The following is a 22,204-nucleotide window of genomic DNA, read 5'->3' as shown; positions in this document are numbered from 1 at the left end:
CACACTCTTGAATGACTTCTTACTGCCCACTAGCCAACTCAGATGTTATCAGGGGCCTCACAGTCCGAGAAGAGGCTAAAAGTTAAATCAGAGTATCTTTCCAACTTTGGGCAAATTCCCATGTCTTCCTAATTTCTGCATTCCCCACCTACCCCCTTGTACATGCGCTTAATAAAAATCCATTAAATTGAACTCAGAATCTGTGTTAGTTCATTCCAAATGAGTCATTGGGTCTCTCTTAAAACTAGTTCACTAAGGTAACCCTGACCAAGTCGGATACAAATAGTGTAGCATAAAACGGTGTCACAACTTGAGCAGCCTTGTTTAACAGATTGTGGTTTCCTTCTGGAATCTGCAGCTTACACAGTACCATCTTCTCTCACCTACTTTTCTACATTATCTTTTTACAATCATGTTCTTCCACCTGTTCTTTGAATTCTAGTGTTCTCCAATGTTTCATATAGAGATATCTTCTCTTTTTACATGCATTAAACTGAAGGCATAATTATCCACATGTATCTTCCACTATCATTTATCTGTATGCATATGACCCTCAAATCTACATTTCCAGCCAACATCTCTCTTAAACTCCAGATCCATATACAACTGCCTATTATACACCCTTATCTTGATGCCCACTGGCTCCTCAAGTCAAACACTTCCCAAACTAAGTCACAACTTTTCCTCTCCCCTTACATTCCATAGTAAGACCCAGTTAGCCAAGACATTGGCTTCTATTGGAGAAAAACCTCCTTTCTTCTCACTGTATGCATGATTCCTTGTGGTGAGATGTCTTCCAAAGTACCACCCCTGACCTCTTTCTAATCCCTCCCTCACTCCTCCCTGTAGGAGGAGGAGCAAATTACCTGATTGGTGAGTTTGGGAGAAAAAACCTGTGTATAGTTGGCTTCCTCCTTCCTCTCTACTTTCTTCTTTCCTTTGGCATCTGTGTGCCTAAATAAAAAACCCATATGCATTCCACTCTGTTCTCTGCTGTGAGTTTTCTAGAAACAGGACCCCCAAGGAGACCTGGTGCTATTCAGGGCTGCCAAAGACAGAGTGGATGAGGCTGCCTAATTCAAAGGTGAATATTAGCATCCACATCATCCAACAGCTTTACCAATAATAAGGTCATGTTTTGATCCATCTGCCTGAATTTGTCTCTCTCTGTCTCTCAGTTTCTCTGCCTATCTCTTTCTCTTCTCTTCTCTTCTCTTAAATGACTCTACATTTTGGTGGAAAAATAGGATTGGATGGGTCTATCACCATCAAATATAATGCCTTTAAAGTATTCTACAGTTTTCCATCTCCTTTACTCCTCTACATTCAGTCAGTTCAAAATAAAGGTCAGTATTGGGCTATTGCCCAATAAGAGATCCTATTATTTGAATCAATTAGAAACATGGTATAAATTAACTCAGGTTTCCACATGCAATTTCTTACATAAGTGGTAAAATATACATTGTTCTCATTCCTGGAAAATGTTTCCCTTGACTAGTAAAAAACAAACACACGTACATACATGTGTAACACACACACATACATACACCCCTTGCAAGCATTGTTCAAATCTCCATTGTTTTGTCATACGCACCTACCTTGAGATGAGTTGTTTACCTAAAGTCAGTAACTGTAGTTAGCTGAAACCCAAACCTTAATAATGCAAAGTTATCTACCAGATGCAAGTGCTTTATTGCATGATCTGAATTAAAACCTCCTTAATATGTCATCTGATATTTTCCATTTGCCCCTCCAGATGTACTTTCCACCTTCTCCATGCTGCTTTCTGCCTCAGGAGGCTGACCTGCATGGATCCTCTCCTGTGTCCTCTGGCTTTCAGTTGTTTTGGCCAATAGGCAGCCCCAAGAGATCAAAGTGAGAGTGACATCACCATACTTATTCCCTTAGTTGCTTCCCTGTGGGATCACCTTGAGCTGCCTGGGTTCCTGGGTAGAAGGTCACTGCTCCTATCCTAGGATGCAGCTCACACCCTAGCATCATCTCTCCTCTTGGGATTCTGTATTCTCCTTTGCCTTATCTTTCAAGCCTTGGGACTGGTGCATTCCAAGCTGGTTCCTTCAGTATCACTTGTAGTTCTTTCATGCCTAGGAAATTTATAGTGCTTTGGCAAATAAACCCTCCCTGAATTATTCTAATTGAGTGTGTCATCTCTTTCAGCCTGCTAAATTCTGCTGTAGCCAATAAAAATTAATTCATATACAAATTTATACATTCATTTGTTTCTATATTCAAAATCTATTTCATAGAAAATCATTTGTTTCCTAAACACATTAAGTAAATGTTGAGCAAAATTATTATGCTTATAACTTTCATGTGTCCCATGCCCTGGAATCTTACTGATTCTGCCCTATAAATATATCTCAAATCTATTCTAACTCTCCTGTTGCCTTCTTTCATCTTATCCTTTCTTATTTATATTACTAACTGGTTTCTCTACCTCTGTTCTTGCTTTGCCCACCTGTCAATCTTCTATACAGCTAGTAAAAGTATGTTTTAGAATATAAATTAGAACATGTCACCCTTCTGCCTAAAAAAGCCTAAAAAAATTAATCAGTGCATTTTATCAAATATATAAAGAAGAGCTAATACCCACCCTTCTTAAAGTATTCCAGAAAGTAGAAGAAGAGGGAATACTTCCAAACTCATTCTATGAGGCCAGCATCACGGTAATACCAAAATCAGACAAAAATACCACAAAATTACAGGCACATATCGCTGATGAACATAGATGCAAAAATCCTCAACAAAATATTAGCAAACCGAATTAAAAAATACATCAAAAAGATATCCATCATGACCAAGTGGGATTTATTCTAGGGTTGCAAGGATGGTGGAAATCAATCCACATCATCCACCATGTTAACAAAAAGAAGGACAAAAATAACATGATCATCTCAATAGTTCCAGAAAAAGCATTTAACAAAACTTAACATCCATTTATGATAAAAACTCTCAACAAAATGGGTATGGGGTAAGTACCTCAACATAATAAAGGCCATATACAACAAACCCACAGCCAACATCATACTTAACAGTGAAAAGCTGAAAGCTTTTCCTCTAAGATCAGGATCAAGATAAGGATGCCCACTCTCACTTTTATTCAACATAGTGCTGGAGGACCTAGCTACAGCTATCAGACAAAACAAAGAAATTAAAGGCATTCAGATTGGTAAGGAAGAAGTTAAACTGTCACTGTTTGCAGACAACATGATATTATACATAGAAAACCCTAAAGAATCTACCAAAAAACTGTTAGAACTAATAACTGAATTCAGCAAAGTTACAGGATACAAAATGAATACACAGAAATCTGTTGCATTCCTACATACTAACAACAACAAATTGGCAGAAAGACAAACCAGAAAAACAACTCCATTTACAATTGCATCAAAAAGAATACAATACCAAGGAATAAACCTAACCAAGGAGGTGAAAGATCTATATTCTGAAAACTGCAAGACACTTACGAAAAAAATCAAAGAAGACACCAATAAATGGAAATATATCCCATGCTCATGGATAGGAAGAATTAATGTTGTTAAAATGGCCATCTTGCATAAAGCAATCTACAGATGCAATGCAATCCTTATCAAAATACCAACAGCATTCTTCAATGAACTAGAGCAAATAATTCTAAAATTCATATGGAACCATAAAAGACCATGAATAGCCAAAGCAACCTTGAGAAGGAAGAATAAAGCTGGGGGGATTATGCTCCCTGACTTCAAGCTCTACGACAAAGTTACAGTAATCAAAATAATTTGATACTGGCACAAGAACAGACCATAGATCAATGGAACAGATTAGAGAGCCCAGATATAAACCCAAGCATATATAGTCAATTAATATATGATAAAGGAGCCATGGATATACAATGGGGGAATGACAGCCTCTTCAACAACTGGTGCTTCGAAAACTGGACAGCTACATGTAAGAGAATGAAACTGGATTATTGTCTAACTCCATACACAAAAACACTTAAACTCAAAATGGATCAAAAACCTGAATGTTAGTCACAAAGCCATAAAACTCTTAGAAGAAAACATAGGCACAAATCTCTTGAATTTAAACATGAGCAACTTTTTCCTGAACACATATCCTTAGGCAAGGGACACAAAATAAAAAAATGAACAAATGGGACTACATCAAATGAAAAAGTTTCTGTACAGCAAAGGGCACCATCAGCAGGACAAAAAGGCACCCTACAGTATGGGAGAACACATTCATAAACGATTTATCTGATAAGGGGTTGACATCCAAAATATATAAAGAACTCACATGCCTCCACACCCAAAACACAAATAACTTGGTTAAAAAATGGGTGGATGATCTGAACAGACACTTCTCCAAAGAAGAAATGCAGATGGCCAACAGGCACATGAAAAGATGCTCCACATCACTAATCATCAGGGAAATGCAAATTAAAATCACAATGAGATATCATCTCACAGCAGTTAGGATGGCCAATTACCAAAAGACAAGAAACAACAAATGCTGGCATGGATGTGAAGAAATGGGAACCCTCTTATTACATGCGGTGGGCATGTAAATTGATACAACAGCTGTGGAAAGCAGTATAAGGTCCTTCAAAAAACTAAAAATAGAAATACCATTTGACCCAGTAATTCCACTCCTAGGAACTTACCCAAAGAAAACAAAATCCCTGATTCAAAAAGACGTATGTACCCCATGTTTATTGCTGTACTATTTACAATAGCCAAGATATGGAAGCAACCTAAGTGTTCACCAACAGATGAATGGAAAAGAAGAAGTGGTACTTATACACAATGGAATATTATTCAGCCATAAAAAGAAAAGAAATCCTGCCATTTGCAACAACATGGATGGCCTAGAAGGTATTACGCTCAGTGAAATGAGAGGTGAGAAAGACAAATACCAAATGATTTCACTCATTTGTTGAGTATAAAAACAAAAGCAAAAGTGAAGGAACAATATAGCTGTCAATTTGTAGACACTGAGAAAGGACTAGTGGTTACCAAAGGGGAGAGGTTGGGGAGCGTGGGTGGGAGGGTAAAGGGGATTAAGGGGCACTATAATTTGCTATCACAATATAGGTAGGTCATGGCGAAAGCAGTACAGCATGAAAAGGCAATGGCTCTATAACATCTTACTATGCTGATAGACAGTGACCGCAATAGAGAGGGTGAGGACTTGATAATATAGGTGAATGTTGAAACCACTGTACTGTTTATATGAAACCATCATAAGATTTTGTATCAATGATACTTTAATAAAATTTTTTTAAAAGCATCAGTGCTTTTCTATTGCCTTTAAGATAAAACACAGACTCATTAGCCTTTGTAATATGGACTTGACTCAACTTCCTCAATTTTTGCAGTGGGCAGCTTCAGGATGTGGACTGTGGACCACAGCCCTGGGAACCAAAAGGCAGCAATTTTCTCTGTTTTTAAACAGCAGAACTTTTCTTTCCCTAATAAAATTGACATTAAAACCACAATATGCAAGATAGATAAGGTCGGAATTTTATCAGCATGTGTTTTTTATTTCATACTTCTGGCTTGGTAACATTTACTTATTATAAAGTTAAGCAAAGAGCACACTTTTGATAAACATAAACATTTGAAACTGAGGGTAATGGATGACAATGGCAGTCATTAACAGCTGTAAATGTAATAAACATTGAAGAAATTTGAGCAGAGGCTTATGGACTTTTCAAAGCACTTCTACAGAATTCTGGGGTTATATGGAACACAGTTTAACAAACACCGTTTCAGCATCAAGTTCTTCCCACAAGGCAGGACTTTCTCAGCCTTCATTGTCCAGAAGCTGCTAAAAATGTCACATTCTCTAATGTCACATTCCCTATGTCTGTTGTGTAGATGATATACTTTCTGAGAAGGTTTGAATCTCCCTGATTGGTTTTTATATCCACACCTACTTGATGAAATTTTTCCCTTTAGGACCATTTAACTCTTCTTTGACAACTTCTCATCTGAGTCCTGTTTCTCACTACCCAGAGGCTCTCACTGTTAACATTTGGGGGAATTTCTCTCTAGTTTTGCTCTGCATAATTCTTTGCAAGTAATTGAAATCATACTCTATATACAAACTTATAGTCTTTATTTTTTCACTTGCCATTATAACAAAGGGTTTTCTCACATTATCAAAAATTTCAGAAACATAAATTTTAGCAGTGGTAAACAGTTCTGCCATTATGCGTGCATTATCCTCTATAGTTGGACATCTAGATTGTGCCTAATTGCTCACAATTATTAAAAAATCCATGAAAATCTTTGTAAATATTCTTTCAAAATTATTTATTAGGATAGACTCTTGGGTACTGAACAAACTATTCAATGATGCAAACATTTTTCAAACACTGAAAATAATTTTCCTAATGACTGCAACAATGTGCACACTTACATCTGAGAGTGTCTACCTCAGAGGCCTACAAGTTCTAAATAGTTTCTAACTGGACAGTTACAAAATTATATTTCCTCGTTTAAAGTGGCATATCTTCACTACAAGGGGTTGAACATTATCACACATATTAACCATTTATAATTACTCTATTGTAAACTTTTTCTTTGCCTATTTATTTTCTAGTGTACTGGTAATTTTTCTGATTTCTATGAGTTCTCTGAATGTCAAAAGATAATTTATAAGTAGCACATTTATTGATTTTAATCCAAACATTTTGCTACAGAGCTGCTTGAAAATAATATATTGGGCATCACTCCTAATTCTCATTTTTACTTTGTAACAATTTTAAAAAGCGACATTACAGTTCATGATGTCTGAGCTTTTAGAGTTGTAAATCTGCAAGATCCAAATTTGTAAGTACCACTATAATTACATTGTAATTCATCAAAAATTCAACAACTAAAAAAAAAAATTCAACAACTAGTTCTTAAGTGTTCACCATGGGCTGGACACTGTTTTCAGGCTTGAGGAAGGTGGCCTGCCCTCTTGCAATTCACTGTCTCTACTCAGATACCTTGACAGTCTAGAATACACCTGAGAACAGCCAGATCAATGGCACAAATACTTTTCTTTTGAAATTGTGCAATTATTCGGAAAAAATCTTCTTGACCAGTAAGTTAAAATGGTGAGGGACTAATACAGAATTATACATGGCACACAGTGACAGCTGATATCATGACCTCTCTGGCCCCAAAGTCCTAGAAGCCAACAGTTCAGACATCTAACCCCATCTGTCCCTTCATTCCTATTCCAGCTCTGAGATTAATTTGACTCCAAGGCCATGGAAATATAAGGACTAAGGGATCCATAGCTCTGAGGCTCAAGTCACCCTTATTGCTGATGCAGTTCTCACTTTATATCTTCTAGGGTGGCTTCTTGTTTTTTAGGCCACGTGTGACCAAGTCCCTGTCTACCATCCCAATTCTAGGAACATATCCCATATCTTATGTCTTCACCAGTGACTTCCCTCATCACTACCTAATTTTCCGCCTAACCAAATACTTCTCTGAGCCCGGGCTGTCTTGTTTGAACCTTAGCACCATTAGTCCCTGTGGCTGAATTCTCTTTTCCTGCTGCCACACTTCTTTCAGGATAACCAGGTGTCTGGACCTGGTGCTAGCTAGAGTCATGTCTGCTGCAACCACAGATGTCTTTCTGTTGCCTCCAAAAAATATTTAGGAGAAGGAACCATCAGTAGTAGATGTGGGAGAGATGAAATCTGAAAAGGATGATTTTGCAGGACTGTGGCTTAGATGTCTATAGAAATGACGGTTGCATTCAGTGAGACTGAGAACAGGTGGGAGCAGGCTTGCTGGGAAAGAGGATAGGTCAGTTTTAGACACATTGAATTTGAGGAGCCTGTAGGATCTCCAGGAGAGAGCCAGTGGAGAGTCGGATGTATGGCTTGGCTCAGGAGATATATTACATTGTGTAAACAATTCTTAGGGCATAAATATGTGTGTGTGTGTGTGTGTGTGTGTGTGTGTGTGTGTGTGTGTGTGTGTGTGTATAACTACATATATACATATATATATTTATATGTTATACAGATAACATTTCAAAAGCTAATTATCTGTAAGTCATCAAGATTTCTATATTCATGTATAGCTGGAAAGATCACTGAGCAAAACAAACCAAAGTTCTTTCACAATATGCAAATTTGTACATATTATTAATCAACTGTTCTGTATAATTAGAGGATCATTTCCATGTTAATGTAGAAAGTATCAACCACCCCGAAATTTGCCTAAAGTCAGTAAGGTCAAATGTTGAATAAATATGTATTCAAAGAGGAATATTACAGGTCAATGCTTCTAACCTGAAAATTAATCAGTCTGGGTCTGATTTGGGTTTTACATAGGCTGGTTTGAGGCTGTTTTAACTGTATTTCATTTGCCAATTATTATTTTCTACCCTACATCTGAAGACAATATATAATACCCAAGAGTAACTTGTTAAAAATGATACAAGATTTGATTCTACCACGAGAAACTAAATCAACCCAATAAATTTTGGAGGAGAAAGTGTAACTCCCTATTACCCTTGTGGGGTATATACTCCTTTAATGAGACACCCATAATTCCCATTACAGTTAATGGGAGTTGCGTGTATGTATCAAGAAGCACACATGCCACACTGTCTCTATCAGAAAATGATTCCTTTTGTGTTGATCTTCCAGCTGTGTTTTCATTCTACCTTTTAAAACCATTACCTAACAGAGTTTTGAGTGCATTACAGGTAACTTTAAGAAGCTGTGATTATCTCCTCTCTCTTAACCACGTAATAGAGGGTAGAAAGTGAGAGCACAGAACATACACCACGCTGAGGAGAAGGAAGTTGCCTTGAATTTTTGAACCCTCAGCCTATTTTCTGTAATGCTCGGTGGTGAATCACTCCTTAAGTGCTCCATCATTCACTAGGATATGTGCTTCCTGCCAAAGGTTACCAGATTACAAAAGTATCCTCAGCTCAGAAGAGACTCAAAATTTATCATCACCTTATTTTGACACTAAGAAGAAAATATGTGCATCAAGACAAGTAGAACAAATAATGAAAAAAAAAACCTATATTAAGTTAACAACGTAGCAAACACTCCAAAGGAAAAAAGACAGACTAGAACAATAATAAGGATAATAGAAAAGTAATGTTGTTAAGTTATGGAAAGAGATTTGCTGGTCAGCTCACGAACACCCCTCTGAGTGAAGATGATTTCTTAAAGAGCTTCCCTTAGGCATGAGAGGAAATGGGAAAGTTAAGATAGTTCCTAAAGTTGGAAGAAAATAGTTTTTCTATAAGGCAAGGTAAAATACATTTCTTGAAGGTGAAGTGGAAGTATTTAGAAAATATTAAAAACATAAGTGAATTAGAAGACCTGTTAAAATGCAAAAGATGAGTACTCTCAAATTCACAGAGTGGTGGGAACCTCATGAACTAAGATGACCAAAGTGAAATCTCTGAAAATCTCTGAATAACATGTGGAAAAAATAAGAGATACGATATTTATGAACAGGTCCTGGGAAATGTGCTCTTTGCCCAGTATGAATTTGGGTACATTACATTTTAGCAAAGTTATAACTAAATAAGTGACATTTACAAAAGCATACTAGAAGTTCAATTTACCAGAAAGCTTCCTGCACTGCTAAGGCAGTTGCAACTTTCTTTTTTACAACATAATTTCATTATCAACTTACTGTGATGAGTGTGCATATCACAAGGTTGTTGACAACAAACAGTTATAAATGCTATAGTTGACTATTTGGGAAAGACTTACTGGGATCCCTTAAATATTTTGAGATGCCCAGATCACCGAGCAACAGAACACTTTTCTAACCCTTTCAAATTCTTCCTCTTCTGATTTGGGTATTCCACCTTGCAGATGGCTTGTATGTTTGTTTATTTGTTTAAGTGCCACAGTTTAGTATGCTACTTTTTTCTTAACTTCTCTATTGAACGTGGCATATATAAAGAGGACTCTTCAAAGAGTAGAATTTTTTATGGATTACACAAACCCATAACATTTGTACAATGTTATGATGTAAAATGAATTTTTTATAGATTACATAAATTTGTGTAATCCCCCCACCCAGATCAAGATATGGAACATTACCTGCGCTTCTCAAAGTCCTTTTCCAGTAAACACCCCCATACTTCAATAGCTACTACTCTTAGATGGTTACATTAGTTTTGCCTGCTTTAAAACCTTCAAATAAATAAAATCTTACAGTATGTTCAAGTTGTTATTTACATAAAATTTTTCCAAATTGGGAATAATTTTAGATATGGATGTGTTCCACAAACACAATTTTTATCTATTCCTATCCTCCTTACAAACTATTCTGAGAAGTTTTAAAATACAAATGTCCCAACTGTCCCAACAAAACAAAATACCAGTAATGCTTACTATGACTCTTCCTCTGCCCTGTCACCAAAAGAAGTAGGAATAACATAGTGGTTTGAGCTAAGTAATATCTGGAGTATTAACCTTTTCTCAGACATTACAGTCTTTCTAATCAATGCTGATAAGGGGTTTTTAAAGTGTTAAAAATGAAACAAAACAAAAATGAGTAGGATTTTTGTTATTATTTACATATTTAAAAAAAAATTCAAGTGGGCCACAGGAGAAAGTGTTTTGCTTTAGATCCCAAGAGTGCTAAGCCTCTTCTCTAAAGACAGTCATTATTACTCACTTCTTATATATCCTTGCAAAAATAGCATATACATGGATATGCTTCTTTTTTACACACATGAAATCACATTATGCAAATTGTTCTGTACCTAATTTTTTTCAATTATAAATTATATTAGAAGTTATTTGCCATTAACACATAGAGAACTACATGTCAGTTTTAATGGCTTCATAGTACTGTGTTCCACAGCTGTTCATTTATTTTCTTAATCAGATTTTAAGATTTGAAAAACAGGTAAGCAGCCTTATTTAACCAGTGATTTTTTAATCACAATAAAATAGAAATTTTAGGACACTAAGAGATAGAAACAAGTTAAAGCATTTCACATATCATTTATATTCTATTAAGTGGATGGAAAATCCAAGCAATATCTAGATATTTCCCATACCACTTTTAGACCCCTGCCTGAAAGCAGGTATCTTCTTTGGTCCCTGGAACACAGAGCTGACACAATTCCCCAGGGTGGGCAAGGCCAAATAATAGGTGAGAGGTTGTCCATAGTTTTAGAGACCAAACTCCACATTATCTTGGCTACTCTTCCAATGAAAGGAGAGGCATTCTGATTTTTAGTTTCAAGACAAAATGTTCCCCTAAGATTAGGAACAAGGCAAGGATGCTCTCTTTCATGATTTTTATTCAGCATTGTACTACAAGTTCTAGTCAGAGAAATTAGGCAAGAAAAAGAAATAAAAGGCATCCAAATTGGAAAGAAAGAAGTAAAACTATCTCTTAGCATGTTACATAATCATGTGTAGAAAATCCTAAATAATTTACAAAAAAACTGTTAGAGCAAATAAATGAATCCAGTGAAGTTGGAGGATACATTATTAACACACAAAACTCGGTTGTATTTTTATACAACTGCAATGAACAATTCAAAGAGGAAATTAGGAAACCAATTACATTTAAAATAGCACAAAAAGAATTAAATAGGTGAAATTTAATCAAGGAGGGCAACACTTATATACTGAAAACCAGAAAAATATTGCTGAAAGAAATCAAAGAAGGACTAAGTAAATGGAAAGGATACTTTGCGATTATAGATTGGAAGACTTAATATTGTTAAGATGGCAATACTTACCAAAGCTATCTACACATTCAATACAATCCTAACCCAAATCCCAAAGAGATCCCCAAGTCCTTTTTTTTTTTGCATAAATAGAACTATACATCCTAAAATTCATATAAAATTTCAAGGGACACCAAATAGCCAAAACAATCTTGAAAAAGAGGAATAAAGTTGGGGGTCTCCCACTTCTATATTTCAAAACCTACCACAAAGCCATAGTAATCAAAACACTCCCATCACTCTAAAAAGTTCCTTTATGTCCCATTGGCAGCCACGCTCTCCATCTGAGCCCCCAGCAACCACTGATGTGTGTTTGTGACTGTAGGTCTGCCCTGTCTAGGATTTCACAAAACACAATCATATAGTATGTACTCACTTATGCCTGGCTTCATTCACTCAGTATGATGTTTCCAAGATTCATTCTTGCCTGCTGCACACATAAGTAGATTATTCATTTCTGTTGCTGAGTAGCATTCCATTGAATGGATATATTACAAATTCATCCATTACCAGTTGATGGACATTGGGTTATTTCCAAGGTTTTTGTTGTTTTGTTTTCTTTTCTACAGATTTAGTCTGCTGTGTCAAGTTCTAGATTTCACTTACCCATTTGCCACTAATTCCTTTTATTTTTTCAACGTCCTAACAATATTTATTTTCTATTCTGATAATTCTAATATCTCTTTAGGTCTTGCTCTTCTATTGTTTTGGTTGGCTGGCTCTTGCTGTTGGTTTCTTTCTTCTTTGTGTGTTTTGTGGTTTTGAGTTCATATTTCTTGAAATTTATCTATGAGGAATTCTTCAAAGCCAGGAATAAAGATGGGCTTCTACAAAAAATTTTGTGTTTGCTTCTCCTAGGCACATGAGTACATAACAGGTCTGGGACAACTTGAAACCAAATTTTCAGTCCATGTTTTTATGCACCATCCAAGTACTGAAATTTCAGGCTGAAAATCCCTGTGGAGTCCCACTTGTGACTGTACATTTTCAGTGGAGATTTGGCTCCTCACTCCCATCCCACTCAGTGCAGAGTTTTCAGAAGTGGGGGTGGATTTCTTACATCAAGGATGTATTGGGCAGTTTTCTTTTAAAACTCCAGTCTAGGGTAGGCCTTGGGTTTTGTCTCCTGTTGTCTGAGCCCTACAGGGGCTGTGAAAATTCAGCAGGTTAGGCAAATGCTCTCTAGGTTTCCACCTTCTTTTGTCCCACATATTCCTTACTTTCTTGTCAGCTAATTAAATCAAGAAGGAAAGTGTTTTATCCTGCAATTTTAGTTGTTTTCAGTGGGAAAGTCAGTTGGGGGTACCTAGTTTGCTTTATTACTATAAAAGTCTTACACACCCTTAATATTTCTTCAGTCTATCTATTTTTCTTAATTCCCATTGGTAATGCATTGGTTTATACACATGCAATTTCTGGCTCCATCCAAAAGCCTTCCAATTGTATTCCCTGCTTCCAGTTTCTACCCTGCCTTTTCTCTCCTTTTCCCATCCCTCCAACCAAACTTTGTCAATAAGAGTCTAAGCAAGAAACAGAATTTACCTAGATTCTTCAAACATACTTTAATGAAAGGACCGGTTACAGCAAGGCTGGCAAATAAGGTTGATGAGACTAGCTAGAGAGGATGCTAAAGAGACAAAGGGAGAACATAAAGTTTCCAGAGTCCATTAAAAAGTAGAACTAGAGGAGGAGTCCCCCAGCAGGAACTCTAGCCATGTAGGGACAAAGCTACTGCTGGATATGCAACAGCAAAAGAGCAGAGTGGGGAAGAGATGCCCATTCACTTTCCACCTATCTTCTGATACCTTGCTTAAGCCTTTCTTTGGTCAGACCCAACCACAAGGCAATCTTCAGAGAAGCAGAGGTCAATCCCCAGAGGCACAGAGCTTGGCAAAGAGGGCAGAAAATGAGTCTGAAGGTCAAAGACAAAATACTAGTATACCAGCTTTTTCTTCAGACCACTTTGAAAGATTAGGTGTCTGATATACTAAGTTCATCATACCATCCTCCTACTTAAAATCTGTCAGTGGATTCACATCATCTTCAGGACTAAATACAAACTGGCATATGTGACTTGTTCCTACTTATGGCTTCATTCCCCCATTCTGATCCCTGCCTACAACCATTCTGAACTATTTCCAGATTCTCCAGTAGTGCTTGCTCTCATAATGCTGTACATTGGCCATATTATTTCCTCTTCCTAAGGAAATTTCTGGCATAATTCTTTGCTTGGTTAATGGCTAGTAGGCCTTCTAGAATCAGAGTTACCTCTGGAATCACCCTCTCCTGAAAATTTTCTTTTCCAGAGTGTTTCCATTACTTCCCTACTTAATCCCATCATAATACTTAGTTGAATTGAGTGTCCTGATATCTTACCCCATTGAGAACAGAGAAGTACACATTTTAGGTCTTAACATACAGCACCCAGCAACAGTCCTGGCACATGCTAGGCAATCGATAACAATTTTTCAAATTAATTAATGAAACCTAAATACTAGGAAAGAAGAGAGAAAACAAAAAGGTAGTATGGTTATGTGGGTAAAATTGTAATGTTCCAGAATATCTCCCCTGGCTTTAGTGCATCTCCATATGAACAGGCCATCTTAAGGGGTGGAGAGAGGTCGTTCATTTCCATATCAGTGGGTAATTACCTGGGCAACTGAGGGTTTATCTGAACCTGAGAGGTTGGGGGAAGGTCTTGCTTGCTTTTGCCAGAGCAGGAGAGAGAAATGACCTGGACTGCAGTTTGTAAGCAATAAATGGTTTTAAACTTTATTTCTCCCTTTGACTGATTTCGGTGGTCTTGCAAATGGGTTTCAACCCCCGGCAGGTTCGATATGGATTCAGTGTGACCAAAGAAATGACAGTAGAACATTTCTTTGGGGTGAAACGATTTATTAACTGACTTTTTCTCCTGGTGATACATCGAGCCCTAGCATCTCTGCCTCTGCCCAGAGCACTGGGCCAAGCTCTCTACATAGTGCAATAATAGCTTTTCGCCTACGGGTGTGGAAGCAGTAGCCTAGCAACAGGCCAATTACATCATCAAGTGGTTTAGGTTCAGTGAGGATCCTGGCCATAGGAACCCCAACTTCCCTACACTCCACGCCTCCAGGATTCTCACCTTACAATCAACATGCTCTCAATCTTTTGCAATGGTCCCTATGCAAGAGACTTGGAGCATTGTAACCAAATTCCACAACAGCAACAGACAATAACAACAACTTAGAGATAATAACAAAAGTTAAGATACAAGATTTTGAACAAAATATAACAATCTTCAAGCCAGAGGAGGTTCCCAATCCACAAATACCTTAGGGGCGATAAGGCACATGTTTTAGTGACACCAACAAAAGCAAATCTTGTTCATCGGGTAGGATGCATGCAAGAGAGTGGTCCTGTGATCAGACTGTATCAGGAAGGGGGTCCCATCCAGGTCTAGTATACCATATCTTAACCCCTCTCCCTATGGGAGTTACTGAGGGGCCTATAGTGCTACTGGAGGTGCATGCACTGGTCATAATGATAAAACAAAACTCCTCAGTAAGATGCTCCTACCTTATGGCTGCTCAGGATATACTACTGTGACCTTTGGGGGCCACTCTGCTGTTATTCCAGGAATACACAGAAGGCCAGCTTCTAGGCACTGTCCCCAAGGTGTGAGGAGAACCAGCCATCACTGGTTCATGTGTCAAAAGGTCCAAGGCTACCTCCACTCAGTGGAGTCTCCAGGGTTCTGTGTAGTTGGTGCTGCCAGCAAGACATTATTCTGGTGGCCGAACCTTGGCTTCACTGATTCTTCCTTGGTTTGTACTTGCAGTTGTATAGGGGAGGCAGCCATATGTGTTAACATGTCTAAAAGGCTCAGGGCTCCCTTTCAGGGTCTCTCATTCAAATGCCATACCACAGTCCATAAGTGGACTGACCATCCCCTCAGACTGTAAGTATCTAGCTTTAGTCTAGATTTTAACAAGCCATTGTACCTCTCTATCATGCCTGCTGTGGTAGGATTGAATGGCACATGAAACTTCCATTTGATTCCCAGTTGTTGCACCCATTCTTGCAGTGCATGTCCAGTAAAATGGGGGCCCTGATCACTCTCAATTACTTGTGGTTGCCCATAGGATGCAAAGAGACGCTCCAGGTCTCTTTTGGCTCATCTGCTGGTCTGAACAATGGGAAAGAAAACCAACCAGAAGTCCAGAAGCTGTGTCCACACAAGTCATGGCATACCAATAATCTTCTGACACAGGTAGAGGCCCAATATAGTCTATCTGCCACCTGACAAGGGGTACAGACCTCTTAGCTATTGTCCCACGTTGCTGTGGAACTCATTGTAAGTCCCTTTTGGAGCATACGACACACTCCTGCCAGGCTCTACTAACTTCTCCAAAGGTCAAAGGCATGCCCAACCAACAGGCTACAGCCCTGTAGCCTTACATTGTCTTTTGTCCCACATGCAACAAACACTGATAAAACCATTGGGCTACATCAGAGGTAGGCTTTCCTTCTTACCAACATATCTGGGCCAATTTATCCACTTCATCATTTCCTGGGGATGCCAGTGGCAAATGACCCATCACATGGTATACTGTAATTATTTTAGTCTGACCACAGGCCCATAAGTCTTGCAACAATTCTTGCCCTAAAGGGGTCAGTTACCAACCAGCCAGTTGGCATGTTAACAGGTTGTAGCCACAGGGTCAAGCCCTGATAGACAGCCCAGCTGTCAGTACAACCAACTATAGGAGAGGGCTCCTGACTGATCACAAGCCACATGGCCTGCAATTCTGCCCATTGGCTGCTCTTCCCCTTACCATCTTCCATCCACATTGTCTCAGTCTTAGGATGCAAAGCTATGGCCCTCCGTTTTGAGGGCTGCCCACAGCTGGAGCCATCTGTGTACCATGCATCTTCAGGTATAGGGGCTCTTGCCTCCTGATAGGGGCTCTTTGCTACTAATGGTTCAAAAGCAAGTTCTCCCTGCTTTTCACTAGTATATGTCACTGACCCCAATAAGTGTTGGAGTTCTTCACTAAAGGGACTACTAGAGAGGGCACTACACTGCTGTAGGTAAGCACCCCACTTGGCCAATGTGGGCATTTGTGCCACACCACGCCTTGGCTTTTGGGTCCAGTCTTGTACCCAACCCAAGATGGGATAGGTGGTTATTACCTTTATGGGGGCCATTCCAGTGATGGGTTCTATAGCCAGTAATGCATGATACATGGCAGTCAGTTGTTTTTCTATCAAAGTGTATCATAACTCTGCCCCTTTCCAGAGTTGTGACCAGAATCCAATAGGTTGGCAAGTTTGTTCAAGCTGTTGCCAGAGACCCCAGCCATAACCATCTTCAGTCACATGAATGTCCAGCTCTCAGGGCCTTGATGCGTCTATCACACTCAAGGCCTGCATGGCCTTGACTCCCTGTTTTGCTGTAGTAAAGGCAGATGCACATGTCTCATCCCAGTCCCACCTGATGCCCTTTCATACCAATCAGTATAAGGGCTTCAGAATTTGTGCCAAGTGTGGGATAAACACTCTCCAGTATTCTAGAAGACCCAAAAACCCCTGTAACAATGCTACAGTTGTAGGGGTAGGAAAGGCCTGGACTTTATCTATGACTGCTCTGGTATAATATTAGTCTTACTCGGCAGAACAACTCCCAAGTGTTTGACTGATAAACCAGGTCCTTGTACCTTGGTGCTGTTCATAGCCCATCCTTTCTCCTGTAAATATTGTAGCAGTCTAGGTGCTGCACCTTCTAGATCTGAAAGGGAATCGGACATGTGCATGACATCATCAGTATAATTGTACAGCTGCACCATGGGTAGTTTCTCCCATGTAGCCAAGTCCTGGGATACAAGTCCATGACAGATGGGGCTGTGGAGGTATCCCTGTGGAAGGATGGTGAAAATCCATTGCCATCCTTCTCACACGAAGGCAAACTGTTCCTTACTTTCCTGCTCAATGTCCATGGAAAAGAAAGCATTAGCAAGATCTACCACATAATGGTAAGTTCCTAGTTAATGGCTGAGTGTACCCATCAGGCCTGCAATAGAGGGGATAGCAGCATGCATAGGGTATATGACTATTCAGTTCTCTATAATTCACAGTCATACGTCAGGAGCCATCTGGCTTTTTTACTGGCCACACTGGGGAATTGAAAGGACGATGGGTGGGCTTTATAATAACCCTTTTCCAGTTCCTGGAGAGTTTCTCCAATCTCTTTATGCCCACCAGGCAGTTTGTATTGTTTGATATTAGTCACCCACGGAGGCACAGGCAAAGCTATGGGCAGGTGCCTTGCATGTCCCCTCAGAACTGCCTTCACCACATGTACTCTCACTCTGAACTCACCTGCAGTGGTCTGCAACCATAGACCCTGCAGGATATCAATCCCCCAAATATACTGAGGGTTAGGAGACATATACACAGTACACTCTTTTGGGGGTAGATGCCCTATTCCGAAAGGGATTTGGGCTTGTTTCACTCTGATAGCCTTACCCACATATCCATCTATGATAGTGGGGGTCCCGGGAAACCGCTCAGGGTTACCATGAATCAGTGAACATTCAGCCCGCATGTCCACCAGATCCAGGACACTTGTATGTTCACTAGGGACCAATGGATAGCTATTTCAACATGTGGCCTCTGGTCCCTCAGGGCAGATACATTGACCTTCCCCTCAGTCGAACCATGTTCCCCAATCATCTTCCTGTGTGGGCTTGAGTGAGATTGGCTCGCTCACCAGCAGGAAGTCTTGCAAACACACAGGCCAGACTTGTGGCTCTGTCTCTCTCCTCTGCCTCTTGTGTCTTAATGGCTGGAACTGCTGCTCTGGTTTCAGTTGTTGCCATAGTTCTAGTAAGATCCTATTTGACTTCCCATCTAATTTCCTTCCATCTGCTCCTGCCTGTATTAAATCAACCCACATCTGGGTCCTTGTAAACTTCATGGAGCCCTTTAAGTTCTACTTGTGAGTAGCAGACCTTATTTCTTTCTGTGTTCTCAATGCTTCAGCCTCTCCTAAGTCTGCTACTGTGCATGTCACCTTGCTTATGGGCTGCCCTAAGTGAAGGGAAAGAATCACCACTAGAGACCCATAGAGGGATGTGGGAGCCATTTAAAGCACAATATTTCTCATCCCAGAAATGAAAGTCTCTTCATTTGGGTCATTTTTCTCTGGACTACAGATGGCATTTCTTATGCCTAGCTCTCGTAATACCTGTTGGAGCTCAGCATACATCTGCCATCTAGCAGAAGAGTATGGTAGATCACACTGATTGGGGCACACAGCATGAAGTGCAGCCATAAGCCAATCGAGGAAGGAGTGATTCCCTGGGGTCTGATGTGCACTTTGTAACCGCTGCCTCAAGGTGGGCTGAACAGTCAGGGAAGCCAGCTTTCCCATCTCTGATTCTGACAGAACAATTCCATCCACCCCTAAGTCCCATAGAGGCAGGAGCCAAGCTGATATTGACTCCCAGTATAGGTATCTACCTAAACCGGGAGCCAAAATCCACCAGCTCAGCCTGAGTATAGGAGCTGGGCATATAGTGCTTCACGACCTGGGGAGGGAGCTGCTCCTCTCCTTGGGGAACTCTTGGCTGCTGGGTCTTTATTTTCTTTACAACCACTGGGCATGCTTTCAATAGAGGAGGAGTCAGTGGCCCCAGCACCACCCCTTCATCTTTCCCCAGCTCCTCCATTTCCAGGGCTGATGGCAACTTTCTCTCCCCTCCCCCGAGTGCCTCCTCTGCTACAACCTTTACCTTTCCTGCTGTGCCTCGCAGCAATGCCAGCTCAGTCTTCAGCAGCTCTCCTACCTTCACCTCAATGCTTCACAGCTGGTGTTCTCGTGCTACCTCCACTTGTGCTTCCCTCAGGAGTTCATCTTTTTCCTTTATGGCCTTTTCTTCCTTCAGAGCATCTGGCAGCACTGCCATCTTGTTCTGTAAGGAATCTTTTGCCTCTTCAATGGCACCTTGCTGCCAGCATACTTGTGCTGCCTCCTCTCATATTAATGCCATTTCTTTCATCAGGGAATCCACAGAAGTTTGCAGCTCACATTCTCATGCCACTGTTTCATGGGTCTTTTTCAGGTGCATGTCCTTCTCTTCTGTAGACTTTTTTAATATTGTGAGGACCAGCCAACCCACAGTCCCCACTGCCTCATGGGCACTCTGTCTCTTAAAAGACCTACTTACTATACCAAGGGCTATTCTTACTGCCTCAGGTATCACTTTCACTTGCCTCCAGTCCTGGGGTGGGGCCCAGCCCTCTAGGAGGCAAGCCACTTCACACCACATACCCATTGGGAAACAATCCACTGTCTCCCCATTCATAGGGGCAGCCCTCTGAAGCACCCCTCCCATAAGGGCAGCCTGTCTTTTTCCTTGGTCAAAAATGAACCCTGATGACTTCGCCAATTGTCTTGCCAATGAGTTTCAACCCCTGGCAAGTTTGCTATGGATTCAGTATGACCAAAGAAATTACAGTAGAATGTTTGTTTGGGGTAAAAGGGTTTATTACCCGGGTTGTTCTCCTGGCGGTATGCTGAGCACTAGTATCTCTGCCTCCACCCAGAGCACTGGGCTGAGCTCTCTATATAGTGCAATAATACCTTATTGCCTAAAGCTGTGGAAGTGGTAGCCTAGCAACAGGCCAGTTACATCATCAAGTGGTTTAAGTTCAGTGAGGATCCTGACCATAGGAACCCCAACTTCTCCACATCATTTTAGAGGTATTTTGCCCCGGGATTTCCTCTCCCTGGAGTTACAAGTTATAAAGCTTTTTAAAATTTTACATTATGGGGGAAAGTCTTAGAATTTAAAGGAGTTTCTTTCTCATATATGTTTCTGAGATACTTATCTTGCATATGGACAGAGCAAGATATGGAAAAATGTAGACACAGGCCTAAGGACATAGAATAGAATATGAGTCCTAGAGGCTAATCCTAGACTTGGGCAATGTCCTTCTTGAAAATAGGATGGACATTATTTTGGTGTTTGCTTTGTGTTGCCAAATAATGCTATAAAGCTTTTTTTTTTTTGGTATCATTAATCTACAATTACATGAGGAACATTATGTTTACTAGGTTCCCCCCTTCACCAAGTCCACCCCATAACCCCATTACAGTTACTGTCCATCAGTGTAGTAAGATGCTGTAGAAACACTACTTGTCTTGTCTGTGTTGCACAGCCCTCCCTGTGCCTCCCCCAACATTATACATGTTAATTGTAATGCCCCCTTTCTTTCCCCTACCCCATTATCCCTCCCTTCTCACCCATGTTTCCCAGTCCCTTTCCCTTTGGTAACTGTTAGTCCATTCTTGGGTTCTGTGAATCTACTTCTGTTTTGTTCCTTCAGCTTTTTCTTTGTTCTTAAGACTCCACAGATGAGTGAAATCATTTGGTATGTGTCTTTCTCCACCTGGCTTATTTCACTGAGCATAATACCCTCTAGCTCCATCCATGTTGTTGCAAATGGTAGGATTTGTTTTCTTCTTATGGCTGAATAATATTCCATTGCATATATGTACCATATCTTCTTTATCCATTCATCTACTGATGGACACTTAGGTTGCTTCCATTTCTTGGCTACTCTAAATAGTGCTGCGATAAGCATAGGGGTGCATATGCCTTTTTGAGAGGGGGCTGCTGTATTCTTAGGGTAAATTCCTAGAAGTGGAATTCCTGGGTCAAATGGTATTTCTATTTTGGGCTTTTTGAGGAACCTCCATACTGCTTTCCACAATGGTTGAGCTAATTTAGGCAGTATAGGAAGGTTCCCCTTTCTCCCCAACTTCGCCAGCATTTGTTGTTGCTTGTCTTTTGGATGGTGGCAATCCTTACTGGTGTGAGGTGACATCTCATTGTGGTTTTAATTTGCATTTTCTCTGATGTCTCATGATGTGGAGCATCTTTTCATGTGTCTGTTGGCCATCTGAATTTCTTCTTTGGAGAACTGTCTGTTCAGCTCCTCTACCCATTTTGTAATTGGATTATTTGCTTTTTGTTGTTGAGGTGCGTGAGCTCTTTATGTATTTTGGATGTCAACCCTTTATCGGATATGTCTTTTATGAATATATTCTCCCATACTGTAGGATGCCTCTTTGTTGTATTGATGGTGTCCTTTGCTGTACAGAAGCTTTTTAGTTTGATATAGTCCCACTTATTCATTTTTGCTTTTGTTTCCCTTGCCCGGGGAGATGAGTTCATGAAGAAGTCACTCATGTTTATGTTCAAGAGATTTTTGCCTATGTTTTTTTCAAAGAGATTTATGGTTTCATGACTTACATTCATGTCTTTGATCCATTTCAAATTTACTTTTGTGTATGGGGTTAGACAATGATCCAGTTTCACTCTCTTACATGTACCTGTCCAGTTTTGCTTACACCAACTGTTATAGAGGCTATCATTTCCCCATTGTATGTCCATAGCTCCTTTATCATATATTA

At 39.9% G+C, this 22,204-nt stretch overlaps 1 long non-coding RNA gene across 1 annotated transcript in view; it reads right to left on the bottom strand.

Annotated features, from left to right (window-relative positions):
• The window catches only part of LOC118973279 (uncharacterized), a 147,876-nt gene that overhangs the window by 118,484 nt on the left and 7,188 nt on the right, over positions 1-22,204 (bottom strand). The window lies entirely within an intron of this gene.

Source organism: Manis javanica, chromosome 12 (assembly GCF_040802235.1).
Source record: "Manis javanica isolate MJ-LG chromosome 12, MJ_LKY, whole genome shotgun sequence".
Lineage (NCBI taxonomy): Eukaryota > Metazoa > Chordata > Mammalia > Pholidota > Manidae > Manis > Manis javanica.
This window is presented reverse-complemented; position numbering and strand designations above follow the sequence as displayed.